Source organism: Rhea americana, unplaced genomic scaffold (assembly GCF_003343005.1).
Source record: "Rhea americana isolate MKP2758 unplaced genomic scaffold, rheAme1 scaffold_39, whole genome shotgun sequence".
Lineage (NCBI taxonomy): Eukaryota > Metazoa > Chordata > Aves > Rheiformes > Rheidae > Rhea > Rhea americana.
The window spans coordinates 3206512-3218613 of NW_028186523.1; the positions used below are offsets into that span (position 1 = coordinate 3206512).

The following is a 12102-nucleotide window of genomic DNA, read 5'->3' on the forward strand; positions in this document are numbered from 1 at the left end:
AAAAAAAAAAAAAAAAAAAAAAAAAAAAAAAAAAAAAAAAAGGAAACCCAAACTAAAGAAACTGCCATTGTTTTATGTGTTATTTGCATCTCAGTACTATAAATCTCAGGCAAACTTACCTGTAACTGCTTTAAAAACAAAAGTATCCAGCCAACTTTCTTCCTATCAGGAACACATGCAGCAGCTCTCTTTTTTTTTTCTTTTTTTTTTTTTTTAACAGATAAACAGATTTAATTTACATAGTCTTCAGTGCAGCCAGATGGAAAACAAGTATTGATTTCTTGTCTGAACCCTTGAAAGTCAGCAGTTCAATCCCCTAGCAAGTTAAGGCAGTGGACACCTCAACCCATGGTTAAGTATACAGTCTCTGGCACACAGTAGTTCCTCAGTGGAGGAAGAAAGTAGTTAAGGCTGGGATCTGGAACTCTCTCATTGACCTTATAAACTAAAAATGGGTTTCTAAATTAATCTGTTTCCATTTTCTCTGGGGGTTTCATTTGCATCACCTCATTTCTTAGAGTTCAGACAGCTTAACTCAAACTTCTCTGGGACCATAATCTCATGCCTCGACAACCATCAAGATTAATGCACTGTGGGAGTTGGCCAGCAGCAAGCAGCAGAAAGATGACTTTTCTTTTTTAAATTTAAAGTCATATCCAAATGTAGCCTCCAAAGCAAGGTTAAGTTTCAAATTTAAAAAGAAAAAAGAAAAAGGCAAGTCATTTGTGCTTAACACACCTCTTCCCCTCAAACTACCTTCTGTAGAGAACCTGAAGGCAGAAATTCAGATCTGTATGGGAAGATGCAAAAGGCACAGAATCCTTTTACATAGTGCCTGCCTTCCAACAGCAAGTGCCCATAGCCACCTCAGAGATGAAGGCCAGCTCCACATTAGGACTGTCATGGTGGGGGTCAAACAAGTACTCCAGAACACCCACTGTATGCCAGGGTAAACTGTTCTGGAAGAACAGCTCCACTCTGTAGCAGGCCGCTTGACAAAGCAGCTGCTCTGACCCCTGGACACCTGTATACATGTTCAAGCATTTTCCCAGCTTTTGGATTTTAAGGCTTTCTTCACCATCTTGGTTTGGAGAAAAATAGTAAAAGATGGGATCTTTTTTTAACCCAGCAAACACTCATGTCTTCCTTAAGCAGGGCAAAACTTCAGCACAGCTAGATCAAAAGCTATGACCACAAGGTGCTTCCTCTGAGGAACGTGGGGCATCTTACAGTTTGAAGGCCTTTTACAGTGCAGGCAGAGTGCTGAAAAATATTGTATTTATTTTTGTATTTGTTTTTTTTAAGTTTTTTTGTTTATTTTTCTTTCTACAGTTGATGACCTTCACCTGACAACCTCTCAGAGAAAACACTAGGCACTGAATGCAGGAACTCTAGCAGAGACCTAGCTAAAGCCCAGAAATACCTAGAAAAATTAAACACTGATTCACCACATTTACAAAGGCTATTGCTTATGTAATCTGAATAAAAGTCAGACTCCAGCTGAGTAGAGTTCCCTGTATTTGACTTCAAAACAGGGGCACTTTCTTGTTTTGGAGGGAAAGTGACTATATACAGGTAATCGTGTTTGTCTAACTGATGTCTAAAGCATAGGAGCCACTGAATGGTAGACCTCCTATTCTTACCTCAGGCATACAGTTATAGAACCATTTTTGAAGATAAGAGAGGATATGAAGCAAATTGGGTCAGATTAGTGCAGTATCTTTCTTTGCAAATGATCTTCCTAGGTAATGGCATTACAGTAAGTCTAATCTCTGGACTCTAGCAAAACTTTAATGTGATGCCATATGGAAAGTTATCACTTCAGGTGGAGGAGTGGAAAGGGAGTGGCAAAAACAACAAATAAGGCTGAAGACACTACAAAGAAAGGACAAGAAATTGTTTCAAAAGGAAGAATTCCTGTATCAAGGATATTAAAAGCTGGTACCAATATTACTTCATATTTTTATAAAAGGCCTTGCTGCAGGTTAAAAGTGTATACTGATGATGAGATGCATCATCATCAGAGAAGGACTGAAGCCTCTCACTGAAATAAATCAATAATCTCATGAATTAGAGAGACATAAATGTAGCAGCACAGAGTGCAAGGCCAGGCACTTTCACAACAGAATCAAAAACCCTGTAAAAATGGCAGTCATTAGCTGGAAAGAAGAGAAGTATAAAGACCTGTGTGCATGAGTCAGTCACAAATGATGGAGGCACTGCTATGATGCCATCGCTGATACAGGCCCTGGGCAAAGGCTATCCTAGAAAAAGAGCATAATAAACTGATCAACTCATAGTAAGCTGGAGATACAGACTTTATCTTCCTAAGAATTATACGAAAAGCAGAACACTTAAACCAGCAACAGAAAAGACAGAAATCCACCAAAAATTCAAAAGCACATTTTCTACTGGTCCACAAGCATCAGCAGACAATGAAGATCACAGCCTGCTCCTTTCAGATGAATGCACTCAACGAAAGCCATATTGTAAATATGCTACATTCACCACCATTTCTGCTTTGAATCAGAGAAATGACTCAAAAAACAAAGTGGTTGTTTCTCCCACTCTACATTTTGAGGAAAGTTTTCCCTAGTTCATTAAAAAAAAAAAAAAGAGCCTGGTCACATACTTAGCAAATGATAGGAGTTGCATTACCCGCAGTGTAACCAGTAAGATGAGCACACATTGAAGAACATATCCACCAATACTTTTTCGTATAGGAGTACATTCTTATCTTCACATCATGAACCAACTGCAGCACACAGTGTAAGAAAAATTAGTGCCAGTAGAGGGAGGCAGCTCCTCTCCAGGCAACATTATCTTAACATTCCTCGCTGCACAGTAGGAAGCCAACGAGTTTGTTTTTGTGGAAGTGAACTCACCCCTCAGCCATTGTGCAAATGTGGCTTTAAATCAAGCTGTAATTAGATTTTGCTGTATTTAACAAAACCCCTCTTGTTGCTCCTCTTTTCCAGCTCTAGACAGGAAATAAAAGCACTCATAAAAGAAAAGAGAAAGAAAGTTTGTCTCTTCCTCGAGCATGTTCTGGCACACACGCAAAGCACACACAAAATACAAAGCAATAAACTTACACAGGACAACGTTCACACTACATAAGAACACAGAAAGGTCTGTCAGCTGGTCCATGTTAAATGTAACCCTGTATTTATCAATATTCTATTTCATCACATTAATGCTATTAAAAATACTAAGAGTCCAACACTTGGAGCCTTGCTCTTCCTCATAGATTTAATTTACTTGGCAGGAAACTTAAGTGGAAATCTTCTGCTCAAACCTTAAGCAAGCTAAGGCTGCCACGTATTCATTCTAGGACAGATCTTTTCTTTCCTTCTTATTTTAACTATTTTGGTCATTATACTTCCTTTTTTTAAAAAAAGGATAGCTTTATTCTCATCTTTGTACAGACAGGTACTCCTAAAATTTAATTATTAGGGTTTTCTTCAAATCCACTTTACTGCAACATATGTCATACAGGGTGGCTTCATTTTGTTGGCTGAATTTTTAAGTGAACTTATCCTAAACTACATCCTACCATTTTGGTTTACACTGCTACATGAGCAACTGTGTAGTAAGTGAAGCTGAGTCCCCTCAGAGCAAAGTTTCAATAGTTCCAGAGCTGACAAAACACTTTACAATGGTGGATTCAATAGCAAACCCTCCCCCCCCCCCCAAAGAAAGGCAAAGTGACATGCCCAAGGCCACATAACAAAAGTTAGCAGTTGATCTCAGAACAAAAAGTTTCTCCCCTTAATCCAGACCTTAAGTACCAAAGAACACTTCTTCCCAGTGAGTCAAAACCTATTGATAACTATCTGGTCCTATAAAAGTTTCAGAATACTTAAAGGAAAGACAACTAACTGCTAATTACTTGCATACAATCATTGCCTAGGACACATTTATTCGTTAATTTACCAAAGGTACCAATTTTTACTTTAAGAAAGTTTGAAAGTGTGCCTTTTAACAGAAAAAATTCAAACATACATGCCCTAATAGATACTTCTCTACTAATTTTCAGTTATGCTGCAAGTTTTAAGAAAATAACCAAGCTCTGAAATCAGAAAGTCACTTTTTGCATTTTATTGTCTTCCTGAAAAAAGTTTTGGGGGAGGAAGTTGTTTGTAGTGTATCAATTAATTTTCCTTTCTTTAAGGAAAGAGCCTCAGAGAAAGCAATTAAAATGCTTAAAGGTTATGAAAATATGACAAGAGCCTGACAAAAAATTAGATTTTTTTGTCAGATAGAAGGAACAAGGAAAAAGGCTACATTTAGTTACTAAAGCTGTGGATTTAAGTGTCCAGAAGTTTTTATAAGCAAATTTTAAGCCAACATGCAATTTAATTATGGATATCTCTGCCACAGGAAGTCAGTAAGACCAGTATTTCAACAAGATACATATTTAAATAAGTATATTAATCAAGGCAAACAATATTAGAACAGATATTAAACTGATTGATTTGCAGTTTAATCTCTAAATGGGCAAAATCATTACTGAGAGTGGATTATCCCACACCTGTGGGAGGATTCTTACATTTGCTTTTGAAATATCTAATAGCAGCTCTTCTATGGGGAAGGATAACAAAGTTTCGTTCAGTACCACTCCAAAAATGACAGTACAGAAATTCATGCTATATGCACAGAATTTCTGCTTCCGAAACTCTAAACCAGCCAACCAAAAGATCACAAGTATTTAGCATTCTAATCCTTAGCATACCAATATTAATACAAAATACCATTTTGAAATGAAATATTCCATGTACAAGAACAACCATTTGCCGTAACCAGATTAGAGGTACACTTATTCTTCCAGTAGTCTTCTTTCACCCTTAGAAAATGAGAGCTTTTTCATTTCCAAATAAAATGTTTTTTCACCTGAAAATTGGTACAGTAGAACAATGATCCACAACTGCATTTAACGTTAATATTAGTATCTAACAAAGCCAAGAATTCAGAAAAAGTAAGAAGGGAGCAGAGGGGAAGAAACCTAATACAGCACACAGCCAGTGGCACGGAACGATAGCTAGAAAGGGAAGACTCGATACCAGCTCCTAAAGTGGAAGCATACAATGGGATTAGCCTTATCTTATTTAAGTTTCTTAACAGCAGGTCTGCAACCTCCAGACAGTGTTCTGTTTCCAAAAGGATTCAAATTTCAAGTAAGAGTTGTCCTTAAAATAAACTAGCAATAGCTATGCTTGGCAAAGCTAGAACCGTAAGGACAACATGAATGGCCCAAAGAGTTTATTCAGATTTGACTTGAGAGGAAAAGCTAAATTTCAAGCTAGATTAAAAATAAAATATGACATACTCAAAGCATCTTAGAGACTACCATTTTTAGGTCATTCCTTGTATTTTTACATCAACTTATGAATTGAAAAGCAAGTGTAAGGTGTCTTCCACAATGGCATTCCAATTGAGATTATCCTCTACAAAATAACCAGCACCCTTCTCATCCCTCACATACTGTTTTGCTAGTCTGACAATGCTATTTGTATTTTATTTCTGAAAAGTGTTTTAAATCCCTTAAAGTACCAGTATCCCAAAGCGTAGCTATCTTGTATTCCATGAACATTTGGGGGGGGTGGGGGGGGTGGAAATACAGGCAAAAGCAATTCTTATAGCATTTGCACTAACAGCTCCATTTCAGTGTTTATATGGAAATACAGTGCTACTACTGTAACCATGCAAAGCAATACCCTGTGGTAAATTAAAGCTACACTTCAACTAAAGTTTACACTTGTTAAGGCCCAGTGGCAGTCCATGTTGAGGTATAAGCTTAAGGGGAAAAAAAGCAGAAGAAAAACTAAATGCCAAACCTTGCATGCTAACAAGACTTTTTTTTTTTTTTTTTTTTTTTTTTTTTTTTTTTACAAATCTATTTGACTAAACATCGTCAAAATATGTCAGCTTGCTTGTTGAAGCAGCTGTTTCAGTTGCAGAGACAGCGTAGAAATAGTTGAATATTGGAAGACTCTTACAAAAAAAAGAAAAAATATTTCATAGCTCTTTTCCTCTAAAGATTCATATGCTGTCTCTTGTAACACACTTCCTTTAAAGAGCATTGGTGGGGTAATATCTCAAATAACTTGAAATTCTATAACACACAACAGTATTTGCAAAATAGCAGCCACAAACAAATTTGACTGTACAAACATCAATAATCCAGACTGGTCACTGATTTGGTGATGTTAATGCAAAGGCATTTTGCTCATCTTCAGAAAGCACATCAGAAAATAATATAAGTTGTTTGAAATCTGTGTTTTGTCTTAGCAGCTACTGGTTATATGCTGTCACTGTGGTTTTATTAAATATAAACACGCTGCATGCTCCCAAACAATACCACTGGTATCACCTAAGAAAAATTCTGGCAAAAACATAAGCTCAGTATAAAAACATAATGTTTATTCTACAAGTAAAAAACTGAGTAGTTAAAAAGCCTATGAACTTCTGTAAAATAATGTTTTGGGGGAAATTACACTGAAATTCAGGCCTGTAAAACTGATGCTTTCACTGTTTTCTGCTAAATAATCAACTTTTGTTACAACTTGTGAATTTGGATTCAGGTAATTCTATATCAAGTCTTACTCCAGTAGCCTTCTCATACAAAATAATGTAATTATCAGCAACACTGCTCTCCCATCTTACTGGTATTCAGTTTTACTTTTCCAACCTCTCAAAAAAAAAAAAAAATCTCAAAACAAGGAACAACCCAACCCAAGACTCTAACTATAACCCCCTGCTTCCTCTTTACCATCTCACCCTGAGTCAGCCCTGTGATAAGGGACTCAAGCCTATCTGTCATTTTGGTCTGCTCTAGTGAAGGTCTACACAAACTACTTGATTCATTTCCTACATCTTCTCACATCTTTTACTCACTGTAAGAGCGTTAAGTAGATGACAGAAAAAATGGTCTGATCCAGGCATATTCACTACTTGAGAAATGAAGATAGAAGTAGTCTTCAAAAGATGGAAATGTACTCTGTAGCTTGCCAGAAACAAGTCAAGAGATTTCTTATGGTAAGAGTTAGTACAAGTGGCATGTAGACCAACAACTAGGGACCCTCATAGGAAGCAGAGACATCACTGGGGTGGGGAGGAAGAGCAAGCAGTGTCAGGGATTTGTCTGAAGGGGATATTTATAGAAGATTTTTCACCAGGAGGAAGTTGCTTAAGTGGTACAGAAATCCCATTAAGGAGGAAAATAAGAAGGAAAAAACCCCATCAGCCACCATTTGGAGTCCACTGTTTAAGTAAGTCAAAGCAGTGGGGACAGAGGTGAATTGGAAAAGAAACAAAGATACAAAAGTGGGTGTACTATGAAAACCTGCAGTTAGGTTCACCTCTTCAGGAAAAAGCAGTTCCATTGCAAGAACTTTTTTGGGCTGAGCCAAAATTACACTGTTACATTTTTACCTTCTTTAAGCAGGAGGAAAGAAAGGGGGAGAGCTGAATGAAAGCCTGGGAGTGTTTGTTTTCAGAGAGAGGGGGAAAAATCCACCACTGAAACACACCCATTGGTTGGTATCACTACCACAGAGACAGCACTTTAACTCAGGAAATATAGAAAATATTGGACAATCTGCAGGGGAAAAAAAATCATCATATACAGATTGAACTTGCTATTCTGAAATTCTAATCAAGAATCAGTGCAAACAAAGCAGAGAAAAGCTATGAATAAAATCCAACACCATAAAGTCTCAGACATACAGTGATGCCTGAATAAATCAAAATCATCAGTCTTGGTTTGTGGTACAGGAGTTTACATTTGAACGCAGCTTGATCTAAGTCAACTAGCCAGCTCCCATAACAGCACCTTCAAGCTGTATTGATTTCTACAAAAGAAAAGGCACCATAAATCTGCTTGAACAGCATTGCGTCATTCCTTTGGTTGCCTTTAAAAAAAAAGTAAATTAAATGTTTTCCATTAGTATGGTAAAGAAGCTATACAATTTTTTTTTTTCAAATATAGTCTCAAGTTACGGAACACTTTAGCTAACTCTGTGGCGAGAACTACATGCTTCATATTTGTAAAGCCAGCAATTCATGCTTATGTGAAACCAGATGTGTACGTTGCACAGTTCCCAGGATCTTTTTTTTTTTTTTAATGTTGTTGTTGTTGACCAAAAAAGAGACTTTGCAATTAAATCATGGAGTATACTGAAGCAAAAACAACACTCTTGGGGAGGGGAAGGGAAGAGAAGCAAAAGGGATGGCAAACGAAGTGTGAGCAGAAAGCTTCCAGAAAACAAAGAAACAAAAATCAGCAATGTGTAAGCAGTGCTATTGTACAAAGAAACTCACAGTTATGAGAAGTGTAATATTACTTCAGGTAACAAGAACTCCTTGATCAATTATTCATATAATTTACAACAATTACAGCTGCATCAATGAAAAAATCTAGGGCAAATAAAAAAAGTCTTCACAGCTATAAAGTGCTGTTGATTTTCATCAGAACAGTTGGCTGTCTCATATCATATGTTCCTGGTTAGCAACACACCCCTCCAAGAAAAAGAAAAAGAGACAGAAGGACACAGAACAAACTGATTTGCTGGAAGTGGAAATAGCATTCAGGACTATTTCCGTCTCATACACTACGCATCACTGAGTCTCTCAAAATTTTGTACCTGAGTCATATACCTTCCTTTAGGTATATCCATGTAGCCATATAGGATTAGGCAGATACCTTCTGTGAAGTCTTCACTAACACATAGCTTTTCTTCTCAATACTCTTTAAAAAGTGAAATTTTATATTTTAGTGCAATGGTATTTCAACACATTGATTCCCATAACCCTAAAGTAAAACAGGAAATATAAGGAGAAAAACATCTGTTGGGAACTAGTTCAGCTTGAAATTGTTGTATAATCACCAGTTTTTCTGCTCCTGCTAAGATTCCCATACAATATCCTTAATTATTCAAGAAGGATCTTGCTCCTGGACTGAAGAAACTTAACCAAAATTCAATTCAAAGTAGTAACAAGCAAAGAGAAGGAAAATGGTGCAAGAAAGGGATAAAGGGATCTAACCATTCTTGGTGGTCTTACTCCTGGGCACGTACAACAGACCATGAGGGAAGGCTACTGATTGAAATGCTGACTGTGTTAGAGGAACACTCCTGCTGATTTTGATTTTACCATAATGATGCTAGGGAAATGAACTTCAGTCTAGTTTGGAGCCCTTTTGCACTACCTTAGTTGTAGTCTAAATAAGAAAGATGAACAAAGAATTAACAGGAAAAATCCATAATCCTTCTTAAATGAATCAAGGAATATTTAAGGAACCTTTCTGCAATGAAGTTAAAACCTTGCAACAGCTATTTAAAAAGCAAACAAAAAAGTTAGCAGACCTTTAGAAAGGCCCATGTTTAATCTTGAAGAAATTGGTGGAAAACAAACTCTCTACACAAATTAAATTAATCTTTTTCAGTATGAAGAAAAGATTCTGCACCTATATCATCAGTACATTCAAAATCCTGGCTATACAGTAAAATTGTAGTATTGTCACATCTCCCAAAATGCCTGTGCCTGTAGCACTGATAGGCCCAAAGTTCAACATCTCAGGATCCCATTTCTTTTTCATCCTTCAGCATTCATCCTCAAAAAGCAAGGAGGAGTTCTGGATCACCAGACTAAGAAATAACTACAGCACTAGTGAATAGATATTCACCATACACAAGCCTCCTTCCTCTCCTGTCACTGTAGACATTGTACAGTGCTTCCATACTTTTCTGGCCCCTAGAAAGGGGTTCTGAATGTGGCAATTAAAACAGGATATATTTGCAAAAAACAACAACACACTGTAGAGTTCAGAAGCAGCCTGTTCCCTTGTCAACAAGGAACTGCAAATTTATCTTTCTGCTATTTTTATAAGGATTACTACTGACTGTAGCCTACAACATACCATTTTCTTTCCCCCAGCTTTTGCTGTGACAACATTTTTCCTAGGTAGCAAGCAACAATCCTCTCAAGAAGGAAAAAGCCCAGAGATACCTTTGTGTGTTTATTTAGTAAGAAATAATAAACAAAAATCCCTCATCTGCAAGCTGTGTCAGGCATTTTGACTCACTTGAAAAACTAATCTCTTACCTGAATGCAAGATTTCCAAGTGCTTGCTAAGGTTGCCTGATCTATCGGGAGGCCTTTACCTTCAGCAGAGGTTTTCAAATGGAGAGTCACTCTTGGAGGCAGCTCTCTCACCCCAAAGCTCTCAAAGGCTCTTTGCAGCAGCGCCTGGAGACAGGGCAACAGGGAAGGCATTGAGCTCCATCCTTGTGTGTCATCCAAACCACAGCTGAGATGCTCTCTTTTTTAGGTTGGATCTGCCAGCTTAAATAACGGGAAGACAGGTTTCAGAAATCAGAAGCATACGTCCTCGTTTGGAGGCCGAAAGGCTGCAAGGAGAAGCTTAGCAATACAAGCTGAGTGCTCAGTCCGCTCCAAATTTCTCCATCATTTACACTACCACTCCTAATGGCAAAAACTCCAAGCCCTGAAATTTAACAGGCTACACCTAGAGGTACAGGTTTCTCTCCTGCTCTGAAAGGACACAGACATGGGTTCTGGGAACATTTCAGAGTGAAGACCAGAAGGAGTGAGACACCAAGACTCAGCTACTTTTTACATGCAAAACAGCCATAAAAATTTTATTAGGTTAAAAGATGTGACCTAAATATGTACTTAGGTTTACGCTCTTTTTCCTCAACATGCCACCTGTGGTAAGACCTGCTCTAATTACAGTACACAAAAAGGAAAAGTTTTCAAATACCTGAGTTTTCTGGGTTTGACAGTGTATGCTCACTCAAGCACCTTTACTGGCACAAGCAGACAGCACAGCAGTTTCTTTTAAGCAAACAGTTCAGAGCATCTTCAAATGATTTTAATCACTGTTATTCACTCTAAGAACAGAGCTGCAATCAGGCTGCTGACTGTATGACAAAACACGAATTCCTACACTAAAAATCTCAAAAATATTTGCAGAAACTGTTTAAGCACAAATTCAAGAAAACAGTTACCTCACAGGGTCAACACACAAAAAGCAGCAACATCCGTCAGATATTTCTGACATAATGACAGTTATGTCTCCCTCTCTCTGTGTACCAACCCCCCAATCCTGGGGGGAAGATGCCTGAGTTTGGGTCTAGATGCTACTACATATAGGATGGATGGTTCGCTGGCTTTGGAGATATGCTGCACAGGTGAATGGATTTTTGCACACATTTTCTTGGAGATTTTCTTGATTTGAAATAGCAGCACAACAGAAACAAGCAACAACAGGAATTCAGAGACAGATGGATGCCATCTCATAAGCAATTACAAATTAGAAGAAATAACAAGAAAAACATGAAGACATAAGCATATGCAGAAAGACATAGCTTTATAGCTACTCAGCTATTATGGGAGTACTGTAGTAGAATTCTGCTGTTTGGTATAAAAGCAAAAATTAAAATTATTTTAGGATTATAAACAAGTGAGAAAAAAATAGAAGTTTGCCAACCTTGTTTATTACAAAGCCCACCAATAAATATCTAAATAGAAATGCAATCTTGTATTTTACTATTAAATATTATTTTGGTATTTCAAGTCACTGTACTTCAGGCAGAATTCTAAACTGAAACTCCTGTCTGAAAACTAAAGCAACTTTGCAGGGAAAATGATGGCAGCAACTCCATTTAAGATCCTAGTAAATTCATATTGACAAGTCAAGAAAAGAGCATGTTCTTTGAATATAGCTAGCATGTTCCGGTCATGTATCCTGGCCTACAGCTTAAGCAAGCTCAAGTACTTCTGAGTTGAGTATCAAGTATTACAGATATCAATGGCTTATTGCAGCACAGAAGACTCCTCCAAAATCCCTAGAGGCACTCATCTCCGCATGCACTAACTGTTTAAAAAAAGAAAAAGTGACAAAGTATTGCAGAAAAGATGTTTGCCTTCTCACACAGGAAAGTATTCAGCTTCACAAATCAATTCCTCCCCTTCTGCCCTGCTGAAACCAGAGTTCTTTGTTTTCTACATTTCTGTAACTGAAGGTTGCCATTTCAGAATCTGCAAGGAATAATGGTTATAGATCCCAAATTTACATCT

General features: G+C 37.4%; 1 protein-coding gene across 1 annotated transcript in view; it reads right to left on the bottom strand.

Annotated features, from left to right (window-relative positions):
- FAM110B (family with sequence similarity 110 member B) overlaps positions 1 to 10371 on the bottom strand; it is a 78075-nt gene extending 67704 nt beyond the window's left edge. Inside the window, exon 1 of the mRNA XM_085313569.1 lies at positions 10105 to 10371. The gene's annotated coding sequence lies outside the window, so the exon portion shown is untranslated. The remainder of the gene's footprint in view (positions 1 to 10104) is intronic.
- Positions 10372 to 12102: the final 1731 nt, after the last annotated feature.